This window comes from Silene latifolia, chromosome 10 (assembly GCF_048544455.1).
Source record: "Silene latifolia isolate original U9 population chromosome 10, ASM4854445v1, whole genome shotgun sequence".
Taxonomy (NCBI): Eukaryota; Viridiplantae; Streptophyta; class Magnoliopsida; order Caryophyllales; family Caryophyllaceae; genus Silene; species Silene latifolia.
In genome coordinates, this window is record NC_133535.1 from 21,892,474 (window position 1) to 21,902,345 (window position 9,872).

The following is a 9,872-nucleotide window of genomic DNA, read 5'->3' on the forward strand; positions in this document are numbered from 1 at the left end:
TCCCTTTGCATTTGGATTATCATGCCCTCAAGCTTACCACCTCCTTGATTGTTTTGTTGGCTATTTTGTGGTGGATTTTGTTGGTAATTATTTTGTGGGGGCCTTTGTTGATTTTGATAACCCGGTGGAGGGGTATACTTTTGTTGTTGAGGAACATAGGCATTTTGTTGTTGTGGGGGTTGAGGGTTTAGCACATTATTGCTAGTGTAAGACAAGTTCGGATGGAATTTTGAATTCGGGTTGTAAGTGTTGGAAAATGCACCCGGTGGATATGAACTTTGTCTAAAAACTTGAAAAGCATTTACCTCTTCAATGGGGGCTCGGCATTGAGCGGCATAATGACCCGCACCTCCACATCCATCACAAACGATGATTTGGCTTGTTGAAGACACAACATTGAGTTGTTGGATGGAATCTTTAGCATCTCTCTCCGCCAATTGTTGTTGGAGCAAGGCAATTTGAGCTAGCAAGACGGAGTTGTTGGAGGATTCTTCTTTACCTTTAGATGGCACAACTCGGGAATTGACATATTGGGCATCATGAATTGCCATAGATTCTATCGTGGAATGAGCAAGATTGGTGTCAATTTGATCAAACCGCCCATTGTTGGCGGAATCGAGAATCCTTCGGGACTCGGCACAACATCCATTGTAGAATGTTATTGCCAGAAACCAATCATCTAGCCCATGGTGTGGGCATTGCCTTTGAAGCTCTTTGTACCTCTCCCAAGCTTCATATAAGCTCTCAAGAGCTTGTTGACGGAATCCGGTGATTTGGCTCCTCAAAGTTTGAGTTTTCTCTGGTGGAAAAAACTTTTGATAAAAAGCGAGAGCCAAGGTCTCCCAATTGGTGATTTTCAAGGTGGTGCGGTCAAGGCTATTGATCCAAAGCTTGGCCTTGTCCTTTAAAGAGAAAGGGAAAAGTATTTCCCTTATTTGCTCTTGGGTGACGCCCGTTTGACGGATCATGGAGCAATAGTCACAAAAGTTTTGCACATGCAAATTGGGATCCTCCAAAGGACTTCCCCCAAATTGTCTTCTCTCCACAAGGCTAATAAAAGCCGGTTTGATCTCAAAGTCTGGTGCGGTGATTTGAGTGGTTGTGATTCCAGCCGGAAGCATGGCCGCTGTGGGCTTTGAGTGATCAGAAAGTCTCACCATCTTTTTGGCAGTAGATGGTGGTGGTGGTGGAGTTGATGAACAAGAAACCTCCTCCCCTTCAAGAACCTCTAGATCGTCTAAATAAGACTTTCTAGCACTTTCAATTTGTATAGGAGAAGCGGCTTCCTTTACTTCCTTCCAAAAACGTCGTCTTCTCCTAAATGTTTTCTCGGGATCGGAATCCGGTGAAAGCAATTCTCCACTTCGAGAGGACCTGGGCATAAGACGACAATCTCTAGAAAAGTGATAAGTAACGGTCTCAAGGAACAAGTGTTCCTTAAGACAAAGAAAAACAAGATAAAAATCGACAATTCAATAGTCAATAGAACCGTTTCCCCGGCAACGGCGCCAAAATTTGATAGGCTTTGTCGCGTACCTATGCAAAGATAATTTCCCTAGACACAATTAAATGTAGTAATAGGGGTCGAACACAAGGAAACGGGAATTACGTCTTGAATTGCTGTGATTAGATTTTTATCGAGGTTGATTATGATTTTGGTTTTGTTTGTTTGTTTGATGATTAATGAAAATGTAATGTAAATAAAATATGATTAAAGGCAGTCTAAAGGGGTCGGGTTACCCATGCAAAGGTAAACATAATAACATGATAAACTTGTTAGTAATAATCTTGTCAATTGCTTAGGCTTAAAGACACCCACCTTACGGCATTAGTGTCAACCATAGACCGGGTCCTAGAGAAACTCTCGTCCATGACTAGGTCGTCCTACCACACATGCTTAGTCTAATTCAATTCCGTGCCTCTCGACTTTAGAACGAATGAACAAACTTAATCAATGACTATGGCCGATAATCAAAGATTAAACATAACAAAACAAGCATGTGGTGGAAACAATTGATCAATATTATTATGAACTTTACTTAGTCATATTATATGTTTGATTTTGCATGGCTCCCCTAGCCTTTAGACTAGAGAATTTAGCTACTCATACTAAGATGTAAAATGCAAACTAATTTGTAAAGAATATTAAACATGGTTATATGAATTATATTAGTTAAGTGATATAACATATGTAAAGAACAAAGCTAAAGCAAATATGAAAAACTTGATTATAATGACTATGTGATAACTAAAGTAATGGTGTAAATTGTAAACTTGTAATGAGAAATACCTTAATAAGGAAGACTTGTATGGAAGAACAAGTAACTAATAACCAAACGATTGAATGACAAATGCTTGAAAATCTCTTGAAATACAAACTATTGAAAGATTAACTAAGGAATGCTTAAACAACTTATAACTTAAATGAAAACTAAAGAGAGAAAACTTATAATGCTTGAGGCTTATTGTAGTAGAATTAGTCGTAAAATGAGATGCTTAGAACATAGGAATACCTCTCCTATTTATAGGAGAGGAGGAAGAACGCAAGCACCCGAGAATCAAGCGGCCCCGATCGGGGTTGGGCGGCCCCGATCGGGGTCATGTACCCCTTCGTCATTCCACTTCGCTCGTGCTTGATTGCGTGAGGGATCTCTATGCTTCTTTCGGTAGTGCTCAATTCCAAGCATCCTAAGCTCTTCTTGGCATCCAAAGCTTTCATGGCATCCAATGCTTGACCTTAGTAAGGACATTGAAGTTGGGCTTGACTTTGATTGTTGGCAACATTTGTAATTCTTATTTCAATCCAACAAATCTTCATGCAAACATCAATCCAATGCTCCATGCTTAGTCCAATGTTTGGCCTTGTTTAGCTTAATGAACTTTGGTGTACAAAATCATAGGAAAAAGCCTCTAAATGCTTAGATTCCTACAAAACCGTAACAAACACAACAATACACCTAGAACACAAAATTAGCTCAAAAGTATACTAATTAAAGTATGATAATCAATAGAAACCGAGCTAAAATGAGGGGTAAAAGTATATATAAAATAAACATATCACTTGCTTTTTACATAACTCTTCTCACAAATTCTCTCTGTAAACTCTTAGCTAGAACATTGATTAACAACTTGTAATCTTGTTCTTCAAGCTATACTTTCAATCATTCAATCGAATTCAATTCTTTACATTTGTGAATTCCTTTGTTTGATTAACTAATTGTTAATACACTCTCGGATATGATTCCCTAAGTGTGTTACAGTTGGTATCAGAGACTTCGGTCCTGAATATCCCTATCTTCCGCCATTAAAATCAAGATTCAAGCTCGAATTTCTGGGTTTATCAATTGTCCGGGTTGACCGCATAATTCTGGTTTAATTGCTGAAAATCGGCGCGACTTACGAGCTCAATTGTCTGCAACAATGGAGGAACGTATGAAGACAATTGAGGATCAAATGGCTACAATTCTGCAGCCGCTTCAGGATAAAGCGTCGATAATCCTCGAATCATGAAATCGACCACCTACCGCAGGTATAAACCCTAATCGCACTTTAGGATTTAACCCTAAAGTCGAATTCCCTGTGTTTGATGGTACAAACCCTCGTATGTGGTTAAAGAAATGTGCAAGATACTTTGATTTGTGCAAAATTCCAGATCATCGAAAATTGATTTAGCCTCACTTATACATGACCGGGAAGGCGGAATTATGGGTTCATAGCTATCCTGGCACAGTTAGGAGAAATGTTGAATGGGATGACTTTAAAATGGATTTATGTGCTAGATTTCGTGAAGAAATTGATAGTAATGTTGTAGAACAGTTCAATAAACTTCACCAAACTGGTACAATTGAGGAATATATTGATACTTTTGAGCATTTGAGAGGCTTAATGCTTCAAAGAAACCCTTTGCTACCCGAGCAACATTTTCTTGATAGTTTTGTTGGTGGATTGAAACCTGTTACTAAGCCATTTGTGAGGGCTTTTAGGCCTGCAACCATAGCACAAGCAGTGGAGTATGCTAGATTGCAGGAGGAGGCTCTCAGTGCTACTAAAGACTTGCATAAACCCATTTTAGAGAAACCAACTCACAAACCATACCCTTCTTCATTTCAGTCTTCCAATAAAAATTTCCAAAATAACAACTACAATAACAACTTTTCAAGGAATGGCCAACCTTTTAACAGACAGAATACACCAAATTTTGTCCCAAAATCAAACTATACTCCAAGAAACAGACCACCATTACCTTCTGATGTAGAGGAAAGGAGGAGGAAGAATCTGTGTTTTCATTGTGATGAACAATACACCCCTGGCCATGTATGCAAGGGTAAATTGTACAAGATTCATATTGTACCCATTGAAAACAGTGAGGAAGGCTTTGAGGCAAGTGAAGGAGGAGAGGACAATGACTTACAAACCCCTGAAAGTGAAGGATAATTGGAAGAGAATGTGCCTGAGGAACAGCCCTTGATTTCTCTCAATGCTATGGCAGGAAACACCTCTTTCCAAACCATGAGAGTCACAGGGAGGGTGAGAACACAATCAGTGCATATCCTGATTGACTCAGGTAGCACTCATAATTTTTTGGATGAGGAGGTGGCAAAAAGATTGGGTTGTAGAACTACAAATACTTGTCCTTTACAAGTTTCAGTGGCAAATGGGGATACCATTGTCACCACCAAGACTTGTAAAGATTTTAAATGGCAACTGTTAGGGAATGAATTTAATGCAGATATGATGATAGTGCCATTAGGAGAATGTGAAATGGTGCTTGGTATACAATGGTTAGCTTCACTTGGCCCTGTTAGTTGGGACTTTCATCAGTTAAGAATGGAGTTCAAGTATAAGGGCAAGAGAATAGTATTGAGGGGTATACAGAAGGGAGAGTTACAATGGGTCAATGGGAAGAAAATTTTCAAAGGGTGCAGAAAAGGGCAATTATGTGCTCTAAGTGTGACTTCTCCTACTGCACCAGGGAATAAGGAAACCATACAGCAGATTCCTGAGCCCATTAAGCTGGTGTTGCATGACTATAAAGACCTATTTGAGGAACCTAAGTCTTTACCTCCACACAGGACTCATGATCACAGGATACATCATGTTCCTGGTACAGTCCCAATTAATGTCCGACCATACAGATATCCTGTCATTCAGAAGGATGCAATTGAGCAAATCACAAAAGAAATGTTGGACAGTGGAGTGGTACAACACAGTCAGTCTCCTTTCTCTTCTCCTGTAGTGTTGGTTAAAAAGAAAGATGGCACTTGGAGGCTATGTGTGGACTATAGGGAGTTAAACAAACACACTGTCAAAGATAAATTTCCCATTCCCATTATTGATGAATTGCTAGATGAACTACATGGGTCTGTCATTTTTTCAAAAATTGACCTGAGAGCTGGGTATTGGCAGATTAGAATGGCTGATGAGGATGTATCAAAAACAACATTCAGGACTCATGAAGGGCATTATGAATTCCTGGTCATGCCCTTTGGTCTTACTAATGCTCCATCAACTTTTCAAAGCCTGATGAATTCGATTTTTAAGGCTTTTCTTAGAAAATTCATATTGGTCTTTTTTGATGACATTCTCATTTATAGTCCAACATTAGAAGATCATGTCATACATCTGAAAATCACACTGGAAGTATTGAGGAGGCACAATTTGTTTGCTAAGGAGAGCAAGTGCTCATTTGGTGTTCCTAGGGTGGATTATCTTGGGCATGTGATCTCTGCTGATGGAGTGGCTACAGATCTTGCCAAAATTGAGGGGGTCATGAAGTGGCCAGTTCCTAAGAATATTAAGGAGTTAAGGGGTTTCTTAGGTCTTACAGGCTACTACAGAAAGTTTGTCAAAGGTTATGGCATTATAAGTAAACCTCTGACAAACTTATTAAAGAAGGATGGGTTTAAATGGTCTGAAGAAGCCACTTTGGCATTCAGAAAATTACAAGAAGCTATGAGTCAAGCCCCTGTACTAAGGTTACCAGATTTCACAAAGGACTTTGTAGTAGAAACTGATGCTTCTGGCCTTGGCATTGGAGCAGTGTTAACTCAAGAAGGACATCCAGTGGCCTACCTTAGCAAATCATTATCCAACAAACATTTAGCCCTGTCCACTTATGAGAAGGAGTTGCTGGCAGTGGTGTTAGCCGTGGAGAAGTGGAGACCCTACTTGGTGGGAAGACATTTTATTATTAAAACTGATCACTTTAGCCTGAAATTTCTGCTGGAACAAAAGATAACTAGTTCTTTCCAAAGTAAATGCTTACCTAAACTACTTGGATTGAATTATGAGGTGGTTTACAGGAAGGGCAAGGAGAATACTGTGGCAGATGCACTCTCAAGAGTTTCTGGAGCAGAACTTATGGCCACCATGGTTACTCAAGTAAGGTCTGACTTGCTAAAGAGAGTACAGCTCAGTTGGCAAGACCCTGAATGTGATCAGATAATCCAATCTTTGATGAACAATACTGCTATCACTAGTAAATACAAGTGGAGTGATGATCAATTTACTAGAAAGGGAAGGTTAGTTGTGGGCCCTGATAGTGCATTGAGACAGGACCTACTGACCATAATGCATTCATCATCTTTTGGAGGCCATTCTGGGGTACATGGGACATATAAGAGATTAAATTCTCTTTTTTATTGGAAGCATATGAAGAAAGATATCAGAAATTTTATAAGGAGATGTGGGGTTTGTCAACAGAATAAGCCTTTATTGCAGGCTCCTGCAGGTCTGTTACAACCATTGCCTATTCCTGAAGCAATTTGGGTAAATATCTCCATGGACTTTGTTGAAGGTCTGCCAAAATCACAAGGGAAGGACACAATTCTGGTGGTTGTGGATAGACTGAGCAAATATGCTCACTTCTTACTCTTATCTCATCCATTTGATGCTGCTACTGTGGCAAAAGTCTTCTTTGAACAAATTTTCAAATTGCATGGTAATCCTCAGACCATAATCAGTGATAGAGATAAGATCTTTTTGAGTAAGTTCTGGCAGGAATTGTTCAAATTACAGCATGTGGAGCTACTTATGTCTACTGCATACCATCCTCAAACTGATGGGCAGACTGAGATGGTGAATAAGTGTTTGGAAACATATCTCAGGTGCATGAGTGGGGAAAAACCTAAAGAGTGGGCAAGTTGGGTACCTTTAGCAGAGTGGTGGTATAATACTAATTTCCATTCTGCTACTGGATTTACTCCTTACGAAGTGGTATATGGGCAATCACCACACCTACATGTACCCTATGTGAGTGGTGATAGTCTTGTTGCTGCAGTAGACAGGAGTTTGAAGGCAAAGGAAGAATGTATTACTATGCTGAAGTTTCATCTAACAAGAGCTCATCCAGGATGAAGAATCGAGTGACAAGCATAGGACCGATAAAGTGTTTGATATTGGTGATCCGGTTTATGTCAAATTGCGACCTTACAGTAACAATCGAGTGGTTCATAGGACATGCAATAAACTTGCTCCTAGATATTTTGGTCCTTTTGAGATAATTGGGAAGGTGGGAGAAGTGGCTTACAAACTGGATCTTCCTAACCATTCTAAGATACACCCAAGATTTCATGTATCTCACCAAGAAACATCATGGGAGATCCCGATTGCGATTACTCTACCCGAATTGGATGGGAGTGGCTTGATCAGAGCTGAACCAGTGACAGTGTTGGAAAGGAAGTTGATGAAAAGGGGGAACCAGGCTGTTGTGTACTTGCTCATACAGTGGTCCAATGGAACAAGGGATGATGCTACCTGGGAACCTTATGAGGACATAGAAAAGAGATTTCCTGATTTTCGAATTACATAAACTTGAGGACAAGTTTCTTGTTAAGGGGAGTGGTTTGTAACAGAATTTCTGTTACCAAAATCCACATCAGCAAATAACCAATTGGAAATTAGCTGTCAGTTAAGCTCAACAAACTTTCCCGCCAAATGCTCTTGTATAAATAAGAGATTTGATGATCATAATCATTAGCTTGCTTTTTACATAACTCTTCTCACAAATTCTCTCTGTAAACTCTTAGCTAGAACATTGATTAACAACTTGTAATCTTGTTCTTCAAGCTATACTTTCAATCATTCAATCGAATTCAATTCTTTACATTTGTGGATTCCTTTGTTTGATTAACTAATTGTTAATACACTCTCGGATCTGATTCCCTAAGTGTGTTACAAAATGTTATACATGAAATTAAGAAAATAACTATCCCCATCCCTATTCCCCGAACTTCCTCTGCCCTTTTCGTCTTTCCTGACTTCCAAATTTAGTATCCATCTCACTGTTACTTATCTCTTTCCCCTAAAACAAAGAGAATGCAGTCGCACTCGCACACGTTACACCCTCTTTGCCCATCTACAAAAGGTGGGTAGCTTTACAAACCAAAAAAACACGCTACACCCTCTTTAAAAGTGCCTCTGGCCCTCTGCCAACTTATATTAGAGTTATTGGCAAATTACGGAGTGTTAAATTTCAAAACTACAAATTATCAAGATCGTTGTAAATAGGGACTATACAATGTTTGTCGTATGCATAAAAATAATGGTTATCATTGTAACAAAGTGTAGATAGCTACCATTTTTTGGTTACGTTCTCTCTTATTCCATAAAAATGATACACCATGCTAAGGCCTAGAAAGAATGTCGTCTCGTTTAATTTTCGTTAAGGCTGACAATAGAATATATCATGATAATAATTTTAAAAATAATTGTTTAAATTTTATTAAAATCATACTTTAAGCTAAAAGAATTTTTGTTTCGGTCTAAACCAAATCGATTAAGTTAATTTTAATTTGAGTTAAATTAACTAAACTTGAATTAACTAAACTTGAATTAACCAAATCGATTAAGTTAACTTTAATTTGAGTTAAACTCTTTCCATTCTATACCGTGTGACGGTATGAGAAATTAGCAAGCTTCATTATAGAAAGCAGAGGTCCTATATTAACACCAATATATAATATTGTATGAAAATTCTATATACAAATTTTAGGGAGAAAAGGCTATGAGTTTATGAAAATAACTTCTAATACCATGTTCGAACTACATTCATCATTGTTTTAAATAAGGAGATTATTTTACCGTAACTACCTGAAAACTCTTTCCATTCTATACCGTGTGATGGTATGAGAAATTGTCTGGAAAAAAAAGCTTAAATTGAAATAAAGCTAATAAGACAACCACGCAATAAATTAAATTATAATTGATGAAATAAACCTAAGAAAAATACTTACCAATGAGGCCACTAAAAAATAATATGCATCATATGCTATTTCTATACTAAAGACCATGCAATAAAAAAAAAATTGTACAATTCTGGTCAATCAGCCATTGCAAAAAAAAAATGAAAAACAAAGCATTTGTCGTGATGCAGATAATGTAAGGCAGAAAAGCTAAATAAATAAAAGGAATACAAAAATTGATGTCTATTATGTTATGTATTATCAAGTCTTATGTAGTATTATGCAAAGGTGTTTGAATCCTAATAAAAGTCTAGTGTTTATTATTTCTATTGTTTATAAGATATGTAGTACATATATTTACATGAATTCGAGTAGCATGAGAATACCGACTTACATTGGAGTGTGATTTATTTTTTATTAGGTAGTTCGTAAAAGCTGGAGACTCTGTAATCGCTCGGAAAAAGCTTCCTTTATTAATATAGATAGATAGATATTGATTTTGGTCTGAAATAATAAGGTAAATTTTTTTAACCAATTTACAGCAATTTGTATCACATATGCCCATTTAAAATTTCAAATGAAAAGTGATTGTCTAAAAACAAGAATTTGCGAATAAGATAAGTACGAATGAAAAATTTGAAAATTTTAAATAAAAAACTTAAATTTTTAACTATTTCCCTTTAACTCACC

The 9,872-nt window shown here is 37.7% G+C and overlaps 1 non-coding gene across 1 annotated transcript; it reads left to right on the forward strand.

Moving 5' to 3' along the window:
• The first annotated feature begins 681 nt into the window (after positions 1 to 681).
• LOC141610308 (small nucleolar RNA R71) lies at positions 682 to 788 on the forward strand. Its single transcript, XR_012528210.1, has one exon. It is a non-coding gene; the product is annotated as a small nucleolar RNA R71 (small nucleolar RNA).
• The last annotated feature ends 9,084 nt before the right edge of the window (positions 789 to 9,872 follow it).